The sequence below is a fragment of the Mytilus californianus genome, unplaced genomic scaffold (genome assembly GCF_021869535.1).
Source record: "Mytilus californianus isolate M0D057914Y unplaced genomic scaffold, xbMytCali1.0.p SCAF_4, whole genome shotgun sequence".
Lineage (NCBI taxonomy): Eukaryota > Metazoa > Mollusca > Bivalvia > Mytilida > Mytilidae > Mytilus > Mytilus californianus.
Genome location: NW_026262690.1, coordinates 92,482,252 through 92,503,021, shown reverse-complemented (window position 1 = coordinate 92,503,021; position 20,770 = coordinate 92,482,252). Strand labels below are relative to the sequence as shown.

The 20,770-nt window shown below is 33.1% G+C and overlaps 1 long non-coding RNA gene across 1 annotated transcript; it reads left to right on the top strand.

The window, feature by feature from the left end:
* The first annotated feature begins 4,409 nt into the window (after positions 1-4,409).
* LOC127738907 (uncharacterized) lies at positions 4,410-18,466 on the top strand. Its single transcript, XR_008000212.1, has 2 exons — positions 4,410-4,525; positions 17,803-18,466. It is a non-coding gene; the product is annotated as an uncharacterized LOC127738907 (long non-coding RNA).
* The last annotated feature ends 2,304 nt before the right edge of the window (positions 18,467-20,770 follow it).

Genomic DNA, 20,770 nt, shown 5'->3' with positions numbered 1-20,770 from the left:
AGCACGTCATAGGATTACGGTATGTGATAGGTGATACTTTAAAAGCTATTTAACTATCTAAATATTTCAAAGAACCATGCCCTACAAATTGATTTTTTCGGATTTTAATTTAAATTTTCATCATTTTTGGGGGGTGAAAACTTTTAAGCAAAAAGAAAGAAAATAGCCAAATGTCAGAAGCGGACGAGAATCTAGGATTTTTTTGTTATAGCCTCAACATAACGTGGAATTACATTTTGCCAACTTAATACGAGTTCTTTTCGGTTATGAAATGGATACTGTAATTCAGACAAAGTTGGGATGTAAGAATGGAATTATTAAAAAATTCATAATCAAATAGCAAAGAAAATAATTTCTACAGCAAATAAAGGAACCACTGGCATCTACTCTAAGATCTCCATTTTTAAAATTTTTTAAGGCCTTCCCCTAATTTGGACGAAAGAGATAAAAGTCATCTAATTAACGTCTTGAAACACTGATGCATTTGTTTTATTGTACGTGTTTGTCAAAAGTTACTAAATCATAAACTCACTTTACTATGTTTTTTGGAAGTTGAGTTTAGGGGTGTGTATATTAGAACAGGCCAATCTTCAATACGGAGCAGTTATGAATAAAAGTAGATGCAGGTGGTATACATCAATAAGACAGCAAGCAAACAACAAAACCCCAAGTAGACATCTAGAAGACATTTTTGGTATTAATACAATGTGTCATGCCCTAAATAAGTTTTTCCTCAGTCTGGTTAAAATGAAGATCTGTCGTTACTCGCTTTCTCTTATTTATGAACATAACGAAACCAAAGATCTATATTTTAAGTTGATTGTTTTTTTATTAAGAAAAGGTTGTTGTTTTCTTTATGATCTTACAAGAAAGGGGAGAATATTATATACAGACAATTTTCACTTTGTATTTTGATTGATTGTGGCTTGCTAAACATCTAGTTTGCAACATGATAATAGTTTAAGAATCTTATTCTTCAACAATGGTTACAGTGTGAATGTGCTTTAATATTTTACTAATAGATATAGAAAGGACGAGGAATCCCCCTATGATAGTTGCTTACAACTTGCCTTTACTAGAGGCTATTTAGAGTTTGATACATCGTCATGATGTTTGGTTGCTGTACAAAAAAGATATCATGTTGTAGGCCGTACGGTGACCAATAGTTGCTAACTTCTACGCCAGTTGGTCTCTGGTGGAAAGTTGTCCCATTAGTAATTATACCACTTCAACTTTTTATCATAATTAAGTCTACAAAGACGCCCGTTTCGTCTCTCTCAAATGAAAAATAGTAACGATATTGAAGAGCATTAAAAAGAAAAAAATAACTAAAAGCAAATCAAATTCAAAACCTTAAAATGCACTATTATACATAAATATGAAGCCTGTACTGATTAGTTACTAGTATTTTTTTTATCAACTCAAATCACAGAGATGCAAACTACTAGTATATCATATTTTGGATTCATTATTTTGGAAATTCATTTGTTATTTATAAATTTGAACTTAATTGTTTCTTTGATTCAAACTGATTTTCTTTTTCTTTTTCATACATCAGCCTTTTCTGATAGAAAAAAAACTTCTAAATTCTACGGTTAGATTTTATTCTGATGTGCTAATTTTTTGTCTAAAGAAGAACAAAAAAGTCAATTATGACTTAATATCTATATTTTGGTCAATATTCTTAATTTTCTAAACATTATACCAAAAAAAATAAAATAATACTCAAATGCAAATATCGAATCTGTTGTTAATAAAATCAAAATCCAGCCTGAGAATAAATTACTTCACACAGATAATAAAGAAGTAAAATCCGATACAAAAAATGAAACCTAAATGGAGAAATGTAACAATATTTTTCAAAATATTGACGGTCTTTTAAATGTATTAACCGGATAGATCTGCATGAAAATACGTATAAAATGTTTGCGGAGAACAAGGTTTTAAAATGAGTAACGTTACATACTTATAATTTCTGTCGGTTATTTACAGAGATATACTCGATTATATTCCAAAGCAAGGTGAAATGGACATATATGTCCTCTTGGGACTCGGCCGGTGGAGAACATATATTTTCCCGTTTGGGACTCAGAGGGTTAAGAGCTTAAGAAAGTATTTTTATTCAGGTTTTGATTTATCTTTCAAGATTTCACACCGAATACACAACACCATTTTCAAATAGAGATAAACAATGTTGTCAAAATATGTTGTACATATCTTTGGTATAACTGACATCTGCCAAGAATATGGTGCCTCAGTGGTAAGTTAGTGATATATATTACATCGTATTGGAAATTTTCAGAATTGAAGAAGTCGGTTTCACAAAATAAAACAACTTACGACTAAGATTGATCGTAAATATACTGAATTGCTCATGACTTACGATCAATCTTAGTCGTTAGTTTGTTTGTGAAACCTACTCCTGAAGATTAGAACATGTGAAACCTACTCCTGAAGATTAGAACATGTGAAACCTACTCCTGAAGATTAGAACATGTGAAACCTACTTCTGAAGATTAGAACATGTGAAACTAAAAAAAAAGGAAAACAAGTTTAATAATTGCATGCTTCCGAAGCGTTTTTATGAATTTACCTTCTTCAGAAACGATCAAAGCCGAATATTTGAAAACCGATCAGTGGCGGATCCAGAAATTTTCATAAGGGGTGGCCCACTGACTGCCTAAGAGGGGGCCCGCTCCAGTCATGCTTCAGTGATTCCCTATATAATCAACCAAATTTTTCCCACAATAGGGGGGCCCGGGCCCCTGAAAAACCCTCTAAATCCGCCTCTGGCCGATGATGTATAAGAATCCTTATTCTAAACGAAAAACTAATCGAATCATTTTTAAAGCAGCTATTTATTGAGGACACAAAACAGCTTAAGTGTCATGTTTTTCTTCCTTTCTTGCATCTATGATTTGTCACCAACTACGAAATGCTCATTTTTTTGGGTATAGGCAGCGGTCATTCATCTTTTTAGGTAAAGATGGATTTTTTTCAAATCAATTACATACTGAAACTAGAGTATCTTTTTAAAACTCGCTGCTGTTTTCATTTTCCCCTAATTTTGAATCAAAACACTTCCCTTCTGGAAGAAATTTTTATTTCGGCAATTTAGAATCAAACAATTTCTCAAAAAAAAATATGTTGTACATAGTATTAGTATAGCTTATATCTACTAAGAATAGGGCGCCTGGTGCTTATAAATTACATCAAATTAGAAATTGTTAAATTTAAAACCGTTTAACGTCAAACCGTTTAAAATTAGAACATGTGAAATTAATCAACTCCTTTTTGAAGCAGCTTTTTCATAGGACAGATGCCGTGGATTAAAATGATTCGCGTATGCTTTGTGTTGCACAAAGAATGACATGCTCCTGTTGGGTATAAGACATCAGTCATTTATCTTTGGAGGGGTGAGAAGGGAGGGTTGTCATAACAAACATTTTTTTCTTTACTATGATAAAAACAAGTGGTTTTTTTCTTCAGTAACCATGTAACTGTAACAAGAAATATGTGTTTGATACTTATTGTTGTATTTCACTTTTTCCCTAATTTTCAATGGAAAGAAACTATTTTTGTCACCTCCATTCTGGAACCATTTTTATTTCAAGAAACGCCCCCCCCCCCCCCCTGACTGGTTCCCGATTGCAATATTCAGTATATGGCTATTAGATAATATACAAGGAACGTAATACCAGGAACCAGGATACGGATGGGATACCCAATGTGAAGTTTAAATCCATAAAAATCAAAAAAACATTTGTTAGGTCACAATTCTCTATTCATTAATACCACCTCATCCTTAAAACTCTGTATGGATAGTGTAACTTAAATTCTCTTTAACATATATTTAGTGGTAAAGTCAGTAAATATGAATTATGCAAAATTTAAATTTAGCTATATATCTTTTGAATTTATATCAAGCATCAATGGACCTTTAAAATAGTTTGAATTCGAAATTGAACACACGTTGTAGTGAAAGGAATTTCCTATTCATCAAACCGATCATAAAATGGGAACTTCGGGTAGTAAAGGTAAAAAAATCAAACAGACATCTGATAAAATTGACAGCGTTGAAACAAAGGCTTTGACCAAGCCAACACAAGAGCCAGAGACCACTCAGCCAAATATTCAACAGAACCAAATTACTGTTGAACATACACCTACTGTTTCAGAGAAGTACAGAGAAACAGAAGAAGAACGTATTACAGAAGCAGAAAGAGAGAAACTGAACAAACCAGAAAGAGCAGATGAATTTACATTCTGGGGAACTGAAGAGCTATAATAAATGACGGTAATGTTATTGCACGGATATGTCTTCTTTGTGTTGGATATATAATTATATTTAATATTTGAATCTTAATTACTTTATTGTCAGTATATGGGTATGTGTACCAACAGATCTTTTGATATCCATATCCATTACGGTTTGTATTCATCAAATTTCAATGCGTCCGTAGCTATAGTCGACACGGGTATTTAAATTCAATGGATGACACATTATATTTATGAAGTTCAGATGGTTAGTATATATGTTACATATTATTATTTAACTACAGCATGCATCAAATTTGATTTTTTTTTTGGCCGAAATGTAACAGAAATTTCAAAATTCTATTTCTGCTGAGAAATAATATACCAAATGTTATAAATGTTCAAAAAATTTAATTATTATAAAAACAACAAGTGTGGACACAGATCAGTGTGGATAGTATGATTGGATGTTTGACAGTGTTTTATATGACAAAAGGAGTTCTATGTTTTATGTTTTCTATGTATTAACTGTGTTGCACAATGACAACCAACATGAGCATTAGGGGTGTTGTTTATGTAATATTTAGTTTTTTATGTTCAACACGGGCATGGAAGAGATGCTAATTGCATTAATTACCAAATGATTATGATAGAATATATATATGTTCCACATCTTTGATTTTGGATACATTTTGTAGCTAGGAGAGGAACACATAATAGGTTCATTTTTTTCTTAATGTGATTTTTTTATATGGGAGATGGTATCTGAGAACATGTATTTGCTTACTATTTGTATAGTTCTATTTATATTACTTTGTGGGGGATTGTCAGTATCATAAGTAAAAGATTTCGGTTAAATGTGGAAATTGTTTCTCAGTTTAGAAGACATTTAATGTTTTTTAGTAATGACAATGCCTGACATGATGATTGGGTCTAGATGAGCTAGAACGTGAATTTCTGTGTTATTTTTTATTATTTCTTTGAAAATATCTCCTCCAAAGCTGGTCAAAGCAAAAAAAAGTTTTGACCAGTATGAAAATGATATCAACAAAAGAACCTTTGTGAGCATGCTTCAAAGACTCATAACTATAACTACAGAAGTCATATGATAAAATGTCAAGTGGATATAATGAACATCTACTTAATATGTCTAAATATCTAAAAAGTTTTAGTATTCAATATGAAAAAGCTATTGCAAAAGTATTCTCTTTTCAGTTTTTTTTGTTATATGGATACAAATTATAAGTGATACCAATACAGTAAGGCAGTTTTGTTATGGTATGAAAGTGTAGTAATTAACATTTACTGTTAATTCACACAAATTAAGAAATAAACAAATGAATGATAAGTGTTGAACATGTACAATGAAATATATTTTAGAAATCAATTAGGCCAGATAGGCCTTATAAATTTTGGTCTTTTTCTTAACATACTGAAGGACCATTTACACTCAGGACTGAGTCGCCAGTAGGCAGTACAGATGTAAAAAAATGTGGATAGTGTCCACATGTGGACACAGATGATGCCCCCGCTTGCATATCATATAGTTATAAAGGGACATATATAACTGAAGAACGGTAAAAGTGACGCTACCCAAATTTGAACTTGATCTGAGTTTTGTGGTAATAAGCATTGTGTGTAAGTCTCATAACATTAGGTTGAGGTTAATTTAAGTAGAGAACAGAAACTCAAAATTCAGCAATTTTTCTATTTGTAAACACGCATAACTCTAAAACGGTTGTGTATAAGTTTTATAACATTTGGTTGAAACAAACTAAAGTTAGAAAAACGGAAACAAAAAATTCAGCAAATTTCGTACTTAATCTGTATTATGTAGTAATAAGCATTGTGTATAAGTTTCATAACATTTGGTTGTGGCAAACTAAAGTTAGAAAACGGAAACAAACAATTTGTACTTGATCTTAGTTTTGTGGGAATAAATATTGTATAGGTTTCATAATGTTTGGTTGGGGCAAACTTAAGTTACAGAATGGAAACTAAAAATTTAGCAATCTTTCGATTTATAAAGGGGCATAACTCAATAATGGTTAAAGTGACCCTACCCAAATTCAACTTGATCTGTATTTTATCAGTGGAAGTCAAAATTAAACATTGCATTGTATAAAGCATTGATTGGAGTTGATTCAACTATAATCATGGACAAAGGAAGATAACTCCAATTTTAAAATTACTTGATATTTAGAAGGAAATAAAAATTTAGCAATTTTTCCATTTATAAAGGGGCACAACTCAAGAACGGTTCACCAAAATTCAAACTTGATCTGGTTTTTGTGGTAATAAGCATTGGGTATAAGTTTCATAACATTTGGTTGAGGCATACTAAAATTAGAGAACGGAAACGAAAAATTCAACAATTTTTCCATTTTTAAAGGGGCATAACTCTAGAACGGTAAAAGTGATGCTACCAAAATTCAAACTTGATCTGTGTTTTGTGGTAATAATCATTGCGTATAAGTTTCATAACATTTGGTTGAGGCAAACTAAAGTTAGAGAATGGAAACCAATTTTAGGACGTACGTACGTACGTTCGTACAGTCGGACAAGTGTAAAACTTAATGCCCCCTCCACTACGGCGGGGGCATAAAAATAAAGTGTAACAAAAGAACCTAGCATCATATTGCTAGTAGCGCCAGTAGCATTGCTTGGTGAATTTGTGCTTTTTTTATTTAATTTGGCTAATGGACAAAAAATGTTTGGTTCAAATCTAAATAAAATGCTTTTATCTCCCTATTACTTACATTGTACATAGAATGGATACTACTTTGACAATTCCTTGTACATGAGAGTTGTCTGTCAAATCTTTATTTCACAAAGAATGAATTGCATAACAATGAACTGAGCTCAAAGCAAAGCACTTTAATAATACACTTAGACAATGAGCTCAATCCAGTGATATACTTTGTACTACAGGTCCTTCATGAACATCCTACTGGCCAAAACCATATCTCACAAACATGCCATACTACATGGTTGGATCAGAAGTCCTGAAAAAGACATGAACTTTATTAACATATTTTGAGTATATACACCGGTTAAAACTTTCACAAATTTGTGGTAAAATTATTCAGTATCTAGCAACTATCAATCGCTTCATGCACAAATTGATATAGGTTGAGTACCCCTCTGTCAGAAATAAGAACATACCTCCACCTAATTTTAGTAAACTGATGAAGAAACATTCAAAACTATAAAATGTTATCTAATAGACTAGCTGCAATGAAATCCCAGTTTTCTAAAATGGTAGGTGGAACCTAAAACTCGAAAGATTTTAAACTATGCATTTTAAATATTGCAAATATACATGTAATAATAATAATTCTCAAAAATTCGCTATATTTTTCCTTACACAATGTATTTTGTCTTTTGTTCGAGACTGTATATTGACCTCTAGATGTCTTTCAATTACATCCAGTTTGGCATGGGTTGATGTTTGATTGTTGTACATGTTATATATCGACGTGGGATTTGTTTATATAAATTAGGCGTGAAATAATTTTGGTTAACTGAAATCCTTTAACTTACTTCCAAATTAATGTTAATACTGAGGGAAAAAATTACATTGCTAAATAACCACTTTAAAACACATGCAAACTTTTTGAGAGGAAGGCATAATGCATGTCACATCTATTAGATCTTTTTTCAAACCATTCTAAACTACTGATAAGTGATAAAGTTTGTTAACTGCTACTAACCTTCAAAAAGGGGGTTGCATTCACTTTACTACATATACATATAAATATAATCAACAATACTGAGTGCAACACCTAGGATAAATATAGGATTGTTTTGTAAGAATAGTTGCTGAAATAAGCAGGCAATATTCAAAGTAGAATAAAAAATATTACAGGACTGTGTTTAAAAGTAATAAGCATTGTGCAGGGCTCACGTTACCATGCTACTGGGGCGACAAAGTCGCTTTCCCCGGTCGCCACTTCGCTTTGACCGACCTTCAAAAGCGAAATGTAGTCGCCCTGTTGTTTACAATACTCAAATTCAGTCGCTGTCGTCATCGGCAATATTCAACATTTACCAAGTCGATGAAACAGAAATTTTCATTTGAAAGTAAAGAAATTCAAAGACATAAGCGAGTTATTTTCTTTAGGAGGTTAAAGCATTGATTTTAAAGTTGGTTGCATGTTATTTTCATAAAGACAACTTTTTTATCACTTCTGGTACTTGTTACTCAAGCGTAGATCAAATCATTCTAACTTTTGGCAAAATAAGCTTGTTACTTCATTAGAACGTGATGAAATTAAAGATTTCTTGCTGTTGTGCAATACACTGTGCTGTTGCGCAATACTTAGTAAATCTGTCGTCAGACTATAAACAAATAAAGTTCAATTAATTCCCAGTCATATTAGAAATTTGTGAAAATGTAAAGGGAGCTTGCATCAATAGTTGTAAACAATTCACTTAAGTTTCATGAGAATTGCTGACCGCATTTTTGAGCTATTGTCCGAAAACTGGAAAATCACCCCTTTTTTAATGAATAAAACCCCATCACTCAGAAATGTAAAATGTAAAATTTATAAAATTCTAAACGGAGCTTACATCAATATAGATATAAACAATTCACCGAAATGTCATACAAACTGCTGAAAGCATTTTTGATTTTTGTCCATAACTGGAAAATCCCCCCTTTTTTCATGAATAAAACCCTGTAACTCAGAAATGTAAAATATATAAAAATCAAAAGGGAACTCATGTCAATAGATATAAACAATTCACCACAATTTCTTGCAAGTTGGTGAAAGCTTTTATTGTCCGAAAACTGGAAAATCCCCCTTTTTTTAATGAATAAAACCCCACAACTCAGAAACGTAAAATCTAAAATTTACAAAAAATGAAAGGGAGCTCATGTCAATAGATATAAACAATTCACCAAAGTTTTATGCAAATTAGTTAAAGTGGTTTTGAGTTAATGTCTGACATGTTGACGACGGACAACGGTATACCATAGTACGTCCCGTAAACGGGCGTATCAAATTGACAGGGTGTCATACCACACCAAAACCTTCTGAAGGAAACACAAAGTTGGCAAACAATTTTTTTTTTTTTTCATTGACAACCCTGTATAACCTTGCAGCAGTATCAAGTCTACATGCATTACCTTGTATATTTCATGTACATTGAACTTAAAAATATGTGGTAATTGTCAAAGTTAGTTATGTCAGTTATAATTTACACATTTACTGAAACATGCCAGAGAAGTGCATGTACAAACTTTTGAATTTGATCTGCAAACTGGGAAAGCCATCCTTTTTTATGAATAAAATTCCACAATTTATTAAATTGAAAGAGGGCTTGCATCAATAGATATATATAAACAATTAACCAAAGTTTCATGACAAATGACAACTGCTTAAAGCATTTTCGAGTAAATGTCCAAAAAGTAAAACATGGAAATCCCCCTTTTTGAATGAATAAAACCCCTTACATTGTAACTGGATAATGTAAATTCTAAAATTCCAAAACAATCTAAAGGGAGCTCACATCAATACATGAGTATAATCCCATATAACTCTGAAACGGGAAACCTAAAATTTATAAAATAATCAATTCACAACAGTTTCATGCAAATTGGTGAAAGCGTTGAAGAGTTTGTGAACAAAGCATTTTTAGAGTTAATGGGCGTTAACATGAAAATCCCCCTTTTTTAATGAATAAAACCTCACATTTTGAAAATGTATATTATAAAATTCCTAAAAATCTAAAAGGGAGCTCACGTCAGTAGATATAATCAATTCACCAGAGTTTCATGCAAATTGGTGAGTTAGTGAACAACATGCTAGAAACAGACAGATCAGGGCAGACAGACAAAGGCATACCATAATATTTCTCATGAACAGGCGTATGAATACTGCAGGGTACCATTCCAGGCCAACACCCTCTGAAGGAAACACTATAAGGGAACTTCCTTTCCATTTTTATGGGGGAAAAAGGGGGGGGGGGGGCTAGGATGAAACATTTTGTCCTGCATTTTTTTTTTAGTTCCCAGATGTGATGTGTCCTGCCTTTTTATTTTTCCCTCTTTTTTGTCCTGCCTTTTTTTCTATTAGTTTATCCAGACTTGTTTTTACATAAATTGTCATCCTGCCTTTTATTTCATAGTCTCATCCTGCCTTTTTTCAAATTTCATCCTAGACCCCCCCCCCCCCCCCTAAAAATCAAATGGTAGCTCCCTAAGTTAGCAAACAAATTATTTTATTTTTACATTGACAATCCTGTATAACCTTGAAGCAGTATTAAGTTCATGTATTATCCCGCATATTATTACATGTACATTGAACTAAAACAAATTGTGGTCATTGTCAAAATTTTAATTTACAGTTTACTTTTCCAATGCTTTTAATTTAAGATTAGGGCATTTTTGTCATTGGAATTGAGTTTTGTAGTCACAGATTACTCTAACCTCCAAGGACTGTTTTGCGACATCCAGCTAGGGCAGTGGGACTTCAGCTGGTCCCATATCAGATAGATGATATTTGCCCGTCCAAAGTGGATGTGCTGCTTCGTTGCTTCTGGAGTCGACTGGATCCATATAAATCAAGCCTCAATTTATTCATTTTTCTCTTCATTTAAGTAAGTTTGATCAACCTGCCACCCGTTATCTTCTCATATTTGGACAGTTTTCACATTGACCCATCCAGTGGCGGATCCAGAAATTTTCATAAGAGGGGGCCCACTGACTGCCTAAGAGGGGGCCTGCTCCAGTCATGCTTCAGTGATTCCCTATATAATCAACCAAATTTATCCCACAAAAGGGGAGGGGCCTGGGCCCCCTGGCCCCCCCTAAATCCACCTCTGCCATCAATACTGACATTTTAAAGGGTATGAATGCCCTTTACCGTCAGGCGTCTAACGGTCATTTTCGGCTACCGTTAGCGTCCAATATATTAACATTTTACTGTGATTCGTCAACATATCCTTATCATGATTCATCAGAGGTCTCAAATAATAATCGTTACCGTTATTTTTGGCAAAAAATTAACGTGATTCGTCAAAATCTGTCAGTTTTTTTATCGGCTTGAAGAAAGTCTTCATTTTATTGTCATGCACCAAAAATTACTGTTAACGTCATTCGGCAAGATTTTTTTACCTTTATTCGTCATGAAGGTACCCCCATTACCACCCTCATTTTAACTTTCACTTTATAAGAATGTCACATGACCAACATTATGGGAACTGATTTATGCAATTGACCCTTAATATTCAATAGGAAAACAATCTATATAAATCAAGCCTCAATTAGTTCATTTTTCTCTTCATTTAAATAAGTTTAATCGACCTGCCACCCGCTATTTTCTCACATTTGGACAGTTTTCACATTGACACATCAATACTGGTATTTTTACTTTAACTTAAAAAGATTGTGACATCAGGGGTGAAACTTAACTTTGTAAGGCCAGTAGCCAGCATGGTTACTAGACTTGAAAATCAGTTAGCCCAGACAAAAAGTTAGAAGCCAAAATTATTTCACTATGAGTATCACTGGTGAAGCCCGCGTGCGGGCTGAACTTGCTAGGGGGGTTTGGGGGCATTGATATCTCCTCTGATTTTCTCTTTTTTGTAAACTGTTCAGTAAGTAGGAAACTAAAATCATTTTGAACTAATGTTATTTATTTGTGGTCAACAATATTCTTCTTTCGTTTTTGACCTTCATTCTAGGGACACCACGTGGGCTTTGAAAAAGGAACTAAAAAAGGTACTGTTTTCCAGATTCGTAACAACATTATATATTTTACGTTCTTTTATTTGACTGACATTATTTCATAACATGCTATTGTCATCTTCTCTGAATTTCTTCGCTTTCTTGAAGACAAAACCGAACAGGGTATTTGATCGCTTCATAATGTAAATGACCATCGGAACGTCTCTCTTGTTATCCTTGCAAACATACAATACTTTCCTGACTTTAAATAGACGACCAATCAGTGACCTGAATTAACGTGAACTATATTTAGTCAAAGGTAAACTCTGATTTTACATCCTTGTTTATCGCAACTGCGACTTTGCGACAATACGACTCTCGACACTTGCCTGTATACATTTTAAAAAGATTTTTTTTCTTTTTGAATTTATATTTTTGTCAGTGAAGTAGCCGGCACTTGGAGCCACGGTAAACAGCAGATTTCCGTCTGTCGGGTACTTTGTTTTCAATTCGCCAACTGGGCTACCACAACTGAATAAAAAGATCGCCCAGGTCAATTTCTGGTCGCCATGGGCGACCGTTAAGTTTTTTCCCTGGACATGACCAACAGAAAAAGTAATTTTCAATGCATTATGAGAGCTGATTTATGAAAATGACCCTTATTCAATAGGAAAACATAATCTAACACCTCGTTCATTTATGATGCAAATAAGCTGAAAGGCCGAGTGTGTTCAATTTGAAGAGTTAAAATGCAGGAATCGCAAAAACAGATGTTGGACATCAGAGTAATCTCGGCCTACGAGTACGAGTTTTAGGCAATTTGAAGGGGGGAGGGTTCAAGGGAAGCAAATGCTCTTTAATTATGCACGTTTCAAAAATTTGGGAAAAATTACACAGAGCGTTGAGTCATTTTTTTCAGACTTAATTTAAATAATGACTAATGTAGACTTACCTTCTAATTCTATAAAAAAAATCACAACTACTGAACAGGAACAATCATGGTACTTTTTAGGTCTTTCCACCTTTCCGTGGAAAGACCTATTGGTTTTCTTCTGATTATTTTTTTTTTCTTCCGCCTAATTTTTTTCTTGTGGTGTATTTTTGTTTCAAAAGATGTCGCTTAGTTTTTTGGTATGATATCATACAGTCTATACGCTTTTGAAACTGACCCTGTTTAACCGAACACTTTTCTTTGTAAGAGTTATCTCCCCAAACACTGTTTTTCTTGTTATGAGATCTCCTCCACAACCGTAAAAGAAAGCGACAAATTTATTTTTCCAAATTGCTCGTTATATCCTCAAGATGTTAGGTTCTATTTTGACCGAAGCCGTATAGAGATTCCATATGAGAGTTATTTCCCCTTTTGTATTTGATATAAGTGAAATGTATTTTTAACTGGAAAACCATAAGTGATAGAGGCCTAGGGTCTTTTGATATGAGGTCCTTGGTCCAAAAAAATGAAAATGAGGTCAAGGTCATGTTCAAAATTTTGATTTTGGCTTGTTATCTCTTATTTTTAGAAATCATATAAGATATCGACAAAATATTTTCACACAATTGTTAGTTGCGACATGTCGTAACACGTAAATTTTAGTTGAAAGGGTACGTAGACATTTGATGTGAGTTTTCCCCCTTTTATATCTAATATTAGTCGTATGGTAATAGAACTCATTAACAATATATATAAAGTAGAGGCCTAGAGTCTTTTGATTTGTGGTCCTTGGTTTATGACCTTGAAATTGAGCTCAAGGTCATAGGTAAATTTAACGTTCTAGATTTTGACCTTTGCTTTTACCTCATATGTATACATGATATATAAAGCCAAGGGACTTTTTGCATTAGGTTGCAAGCAATGTGACATTGAAAAAGTCAACCGGAAGTGACCTTTTGTAAACCGGAAGTAGCTATTTTTTGTACTAAGTTAATGTAAAAGTACCGTAGAAAGGCTTGTATAGTCCGCGGTTTTATTCTCCAAAATTGGACCTTCCAGACGGGGTGCGGACTATAGAGTACAATAAGCAAGAAATAAGAGAAAAATTTCAATTTCGCGGTCGAGGTGGTTTGTTTACGTTCCGCCATCTTTGTTATTTCTATTGTAGAGGGCGCTCTTATCATTTTTCAAACTAATAATTTTAACTCATCCATATTAATAAGTTATTTCTATTCAATATCAAATTAATACTGATAAATATAAAAACTAAACCTTTCATTACAAATTTCTCGTTTCTTTTCAATGCATTGGTTGAAATAAACTGGTATCTGCTTGATTGAAACGATACAAACATAGTGAAAAAGACAACCGTAAACCAGCTTAGAATTTGTAAACTACAAAACGTAATCGGTTATTGTTCGTTCCGTTTTGGTGTTTCATACTGACTAATATGGTTTGTATTAGCTTAAGACCCTTCAAACATTAATGTGATAGATATATTAAAGACTGTTTTACAAAAGGATGGAACTGTTTTACTTTCAAAGTCGTATTATAGTGATATCTGTTATGTACGGATTTCGACTCTCACCGGTTAATTTCTTCTTTTACACGTGCTTTTTAAACTTCCTGTTTAAACATACACAAGTTTCTAAATTGTTTTTTAAGTGAATTAAACTTATTTTAACAATCATGAAGCGTTCTAGAATCATTTACAAGCAGTTTCAGCTTCTGTTTGATGATGGAAAACAGGTTTTTCCAAGAAAATACCGCAAACGACCGCACAGGATTTGAAATTACCGGAGTTTCATTAGACCTTTTCTAACAGTTACAAAAAGTTTTTTTACCTAAAATTTCGTTGGGAGAAGGGGGTGCGGACTATGTACCACTGCGAACTATACAAGCCTTTCTACGGTATATAGAACCATATATTTTTGGAATCAGTGTCAAGTAAACTAACAAACAATACCGGAAGTAACATCTTTTAAACCGGAAGTAAAAAATTATCTCCCTTATTTATATCTTTTTGTATAAAAAACATATATTTTTGGAATCAGCGTACAATAAGCTGTCATTTGAAGCGGAAATTGACATTTAAAACAAAATTTTAATATTTTCATATCAAAATAGATCCTTACTGGTGGAAAGACCTTCAATTTGTCTATGAAACTACACTATGACATCTGATCTTCAAAACCTACAAACAGACACAGAAATATCATCAAATAGTGAAATATAAGATTGATTGCACCTTGTATGGATAGTTCCGACACGTGTTACATGGGGAGCCCGTTTGCTTACAAATAATAATGTCACGTGATCACGCACTGACCGTCACAAATTTTTATCCTCCGCCATTATTCGTATTACACAATATTACTGTACTTCTTCTTCCGAATACAGGAGTAGACTCCTAGGTAGGAGTGTAAAACTTCCCGGAACTTGTGTGCTATGTACATATGGACTTAATTTAAAAATAATATGACAAAGAAAAATCATTAACAATAACATATATACATTATGTACAGTGGCTTTGTAGTTTAATAAATTGTTGTGGCTCCTTCAAATGTTAGAGTGGATATGCCACTTTTGAAGGATTCCAGGGTGTCAGACATACCTATTGCTTCAGTTAGTGAGTTCCAGTCCGAAATAGTGCGAGGATAAAAAGAAATTTATAGAAATCTTTATTTGTTGATATTTGCCTAAATTTATGTTTCCCCCTAGTACGTCTATCAGATATTGTTAAATTGTCCTTAGGAACTTCCACTAGGCCTAACCCCCAATTTATTTTATATAGCATAGTTAATCTAGTTTTTTTCCTTCTTATTTCTAAATTTTCCCATTCCAATGATTTAATTAAATTTGAAACTGCTCCAGGTGATCTGTCTTTATAATCATTGAAGACAAACCTGGCTGCCTTACGCTGTACCTGCTCAACCTGAGTGATGTGTTGCTTTTTTTACGGATCCCATACAGGGGAAGAGTATTCGACGACTGCACAATTCACAAATGCATAACCCATTTATCTTGCGGACATGCAATGGGAATGTGCACGGTTATCAAAAACTACAAAAATATTGCATGTACAGTTAATGAAGAAGTTATTTCATCAAATAGATATTTAGATAAGATTTTCACTCATGACACAAATTGACTGGGTGTCATCGCCATCGGGGATAATTGATAAATGGGATTAAATTGACCGCCAAGAAGGTGTAGAGAACCACCTCTGGAGAACCTTAACATTAATAAGTAATACTCACTAAAAATTTCTCTATAATTAACGCTATTTTCTGTTGGAAAACTTCAGAAAGATGCTGATAAACTTATTTGGTGACACAGATTATTTTCTTGTTAAAGCGCGAAATATATTCTTACTCTTAATGCTTGACGTAACAAAATTTGTATATAATTATATTTTACTAAAGCTCAGCGTAAATATGCAGAAGCATGACAATACATTAATGATAAAAAGTGTAAATATTTCTGTTAAAGAATATAATTTTACTTTCCCAGTATACTTACTTAGAACTACATTTGAGCGCAAGAAAGTCTTCTTGTGAATAGGCCCGGGGTCGAAGTTCAACATATCATCGGAAATTTTTGCGTTTGCGTTGCTTTACATCGAGGCTACAGCTTTTCAACCAATCGGGGAATGTTTACCTAGGGCATACATCTATTTTTACTGCAGGTTTTGACATGTTTAAATCGGGATTATAGAAAAATGGAATGTTGTTGGTAAATACAAAACAGAAAATGATAAACACTTTTAGCAAAAGATAACTTGCTTGGATCGGGGGTCTGTGAATTCACATTATTTGTACAACTCTCCTTACTCTTGGGAAGCGTGTGCTTTACATCGAGGCTTGCGTTGCTTTACATCGAGGCTTACATTGACGCCATAGTAGTTCAACCAATCGGGGAATGTTTATTTGGGGCATACATCTATTTTTACTGCAGGTTTTGGCATATTTTAATCGAAATTAGAGAAAAATGGAATCATGTTAGGAGATATAAAACAGAAAATGATAAATATTTTTAGCAAAAGATGAATTGGATCGGGGTTCTGTGTATTCACATTATTTGTACAACTCTCCTTACTGATGGCAAAAAATGGAATTTCCGTGACCTAAATGGTTCGCGAAAATTAATATTTTTATATATATATAGTAATAAAACGTGTGAATTCTATAAAACTCATAATATCAACCGTGTTCCTTACTTGGTAAGTTTTAAATGTTAATCTAATACAATATTTATTGTTTTACAAACAATTCAACATTCCCGTTTAATATTTCATACTTTTATATCTGATCTGTTGTTCAAACAAATCATTCATGTATTGAAAATTTACGAAAATAAAATGTATACTTTATAGGTATAGAACCACTAATTCAGGCCCGATCGAAATAAAGTAGTACATATTTTAAACAAAATAGTTCCTACGCATAGCTGTATCTTTGTCAATAGGTGAAATATTTGGGTAGTTTTAGTATTAAATGAAAGCTTGAGGACTTGAGATCACTTTAGAACCCTTGTTGAAAGTTTCTTTTGAATAATAAAGACTGAAGTATATAAAATTATAACAGGAGAGCACATTAACCCTGTTGTTCAGATCAGAAGTACCTGTTTTTGTATTGTCAAACTTCCGGGAACCAGTACGCTCTTATATGCAATTATAGGTATGTTGAATTTTTCAGCACAAGTCAGGATAAGGTATAGTTTTGAACTTAAGACAAAGTAGCCATTAATGTTTGAAATTGCAGAATTTAACATAGAAAGTAATGGGGCTATGCATTAGTGGTTTTATACCTATACGAAATAAATACTAAGTTGTTCGCCTTAGTGGAATCTTTTGCAGATCTTTTAACATATAGTTTAACGTTGTAGTTGTGTTGCTACAGTACTGTAATATTTGTCACTGGTTACGATTATTTTCTTGCAGATATGAAATAATCCTAGTGAAAAAAATCTATGGGAAATGCTCAAAATGCTTCATCCTCCAAAACACGAGGAGCTAGAGTAGAAATTCAATCACCACAACATGACGATGATAATAATGGCACTCGTGTTAAATTTGCCAACGAAAAAAGGAATCACCAGACATACACAATTACTCCCAAAATGGTGGTTGGAGAAGTACATCCTGATGATGTAACACCTAGAGTTGTTCGGAATCGAACAAAACCCCCAGCTGGTTTAGAGGAATCTGAGGCCAAAGAAGAAGCCGCTAAATATAAAACCATCTCTGAAGCATCTATTAAACCACATCCTGATATGAAGGATGAATATTCTGGTGATAAAATTCCACCAAAACATAAAATATTGAAAGAAGTGGATGAAATATAAAAAAAATTTCTTCGTGTAAAATTACGATACTAGTCAATGATTTTTTTTTTCTAATTTGTAGAAATAAGTGTGTAAACATGATAGTCAGGACTTGTGAATTTTATTTTTTCATGACTTTTACGCTATAGAATTTAGCCAAAAGAAATATATTCCGTTATTTTTTTTACTTAATAAAGTGTACGTTATAATGATTCGTGGGCGTACTGTCTCTATAATTGATTTAAGTTGCATTTGTATTTAATAAAATTATTGCATCTTAAGTTCTGTCTTGAAAAACCAGTGAACTTTGTGTCTTTTTTCTTATATTTTGATCTACCTATCTCATTGATCAAGCCCTTTCCAACTGATTTTTACAGATGGTTCGTATGTCGTGCTGTAACACCACAGTCCCAGGTTAGATAATTAAGGTTTGGCGCTCATAAACATGTTTAACCCCGTCATATTCTTTTTTGTGCCTGTCCCAAGTCAGAAACCTCTGATTTTAGTGTTTGTTTCTGGTTACTATCTGTCATGTTTGTTTTACGTTCATTGTTTTAATCAGGCCGTTTGTTTTCTCATTTCAATTGTTTTACATTTTGTCATCATGTGGCCTTTTATGACTTACGCCGTGTTGTTTTAGCTCATTGTTGAAGGCTATAGTATCCTGTAGTTTCTGACATCCACGTCTTGTGGTGTCTGCTGATAGATGTCTCTTGGAGGTCATACCATATATCAATTATTTTGATATTGTTCTATTATAGATACGACAATTCATAGTCATTATTTTTCTCACTGTTGACGACCGTACGGTGATCTATGATTGCTCATCTCCACTTCATTTGATCTCTAGTGGATAGTTGTCCCATTGGCATCCATACCACATCTCATTTTTAAAGCATGTAATTGGACATCAGAAATCTACATGCAAATTCTTGTTTTATTTTTCAACAGTCGGAAGCTTTTTGCAAAGTTCTGAGATAATATGTTCGAACTCGTTTTCACACATAACATCTTTTTCACATTCAATTGTATAACCTTTCAGTCCAAAACTAATTATTTTTAAAAAATCTAACATTATTATACTGTCACAGTACTATTTACTGATATGTGAATATCAACGTCGACATCATATCTCGACATATTCACAAGTCATTGCTGTACTACTTACAACTGAATGAAAACTGTATATTTCTTATTAAGGGAATTTGGAGTTGATCATGTTGATATCATATACATGGTATCATTCTGTGTAGACTCGAGCCGGTTTAGAGTTTGACATATAGACAATAATTAATAGTGTCTTGACTTAGGGTGCATTTCTTTCTAACCTAAATTGTGTAAACGTTGTGTGGCATTTGTTATCGTTTGCTGAAGGCTAAAAAAGTAGAAACAAATACATCGTTGAATAAGTGTTTACTGACCCTGTTTGAACTCTCAATAATGCATGCAAATGTTGTTGGTAAATACTAAACAGACTTATTTTGGTCATAATTAAATGCGGTTCCTTCAACCAACATACCTAATAAATCTCAAGTTAGAAACAAATGTAGCGTTTGCACAAACAAACGATGAACGACAAACTGTAGACGCAGTTTTAGCGAGTGCATAATTTGTCAAAGTTTATGTAAACTTTGCAAACGTATGTTAGAAACAAATGATCAAAACATGTGCGCGCTTAGCCGTTTGCATCGTTTGTGTTAGAAAGATATAAGGATGAGGCTTAGAAACGGGGAAATGCGAGGCTCTGCCGAGCTTTTTCCCCGTTTCGGGCCGAATCCTTATATCGTTGAAATGTCAAGTCAATACACTATTATTGTCTTTATACTGCAATCTAGAAAAACACATTTTCAATTGTTGTTTATTGTGTTATTGTTATTTATTTGATTTAAATATTGGAAAAAATCTACCTTTAAAAAGGCCTCACATCTGGCGGAGAAACATACAGCACAATGAAATGTACATTAATTTACCTGTTGAAACCAATAGTTGGTGAACGAATTCGTTTGAGTATGAGTATGGACTAAAATATCAACAATAAGCATAAAGTATAATGACTTTAATGTCTTATAGGTTTTAAACAAAAAATATTAACAAGTGAAATATGTTTTTCTAACAATTGTAAAAGAAACAAATTTGAGTCGTTCCACGCTTCGTTGTAAACATTGGAAACAAGGACAGGTTGAAGCGCTCGTCATGAATATTAAATATAGTTTTGTCTCTTCTATTTAAATATTCATGAGGAAAAATGATATCGGGTCAGTGACTGTATATGACATAGAAATATACAGTCAACGCATTGTGACTGCTAAAATAGAACGAGTGCAGTATAATTGCTTTTAGACACCTGTCTGTCTATTGGTGAAGTCATGTTGACTTTTTGATGATTTACCTCTTTGAGTTGGTGTATACCCGATATATCCTTTTATTTATATTTTGATAGTTTACATTTATCTTTTGTTCCGTATTCTGTTAACACACCACACCATACGCTTTCATTTTTAATAAAACCATATCACATGCATGGTAAACAATCAGTCCGTTCTAGTTGTTAGTGCATTTGAATAGCTGAAATATACATGTATTTC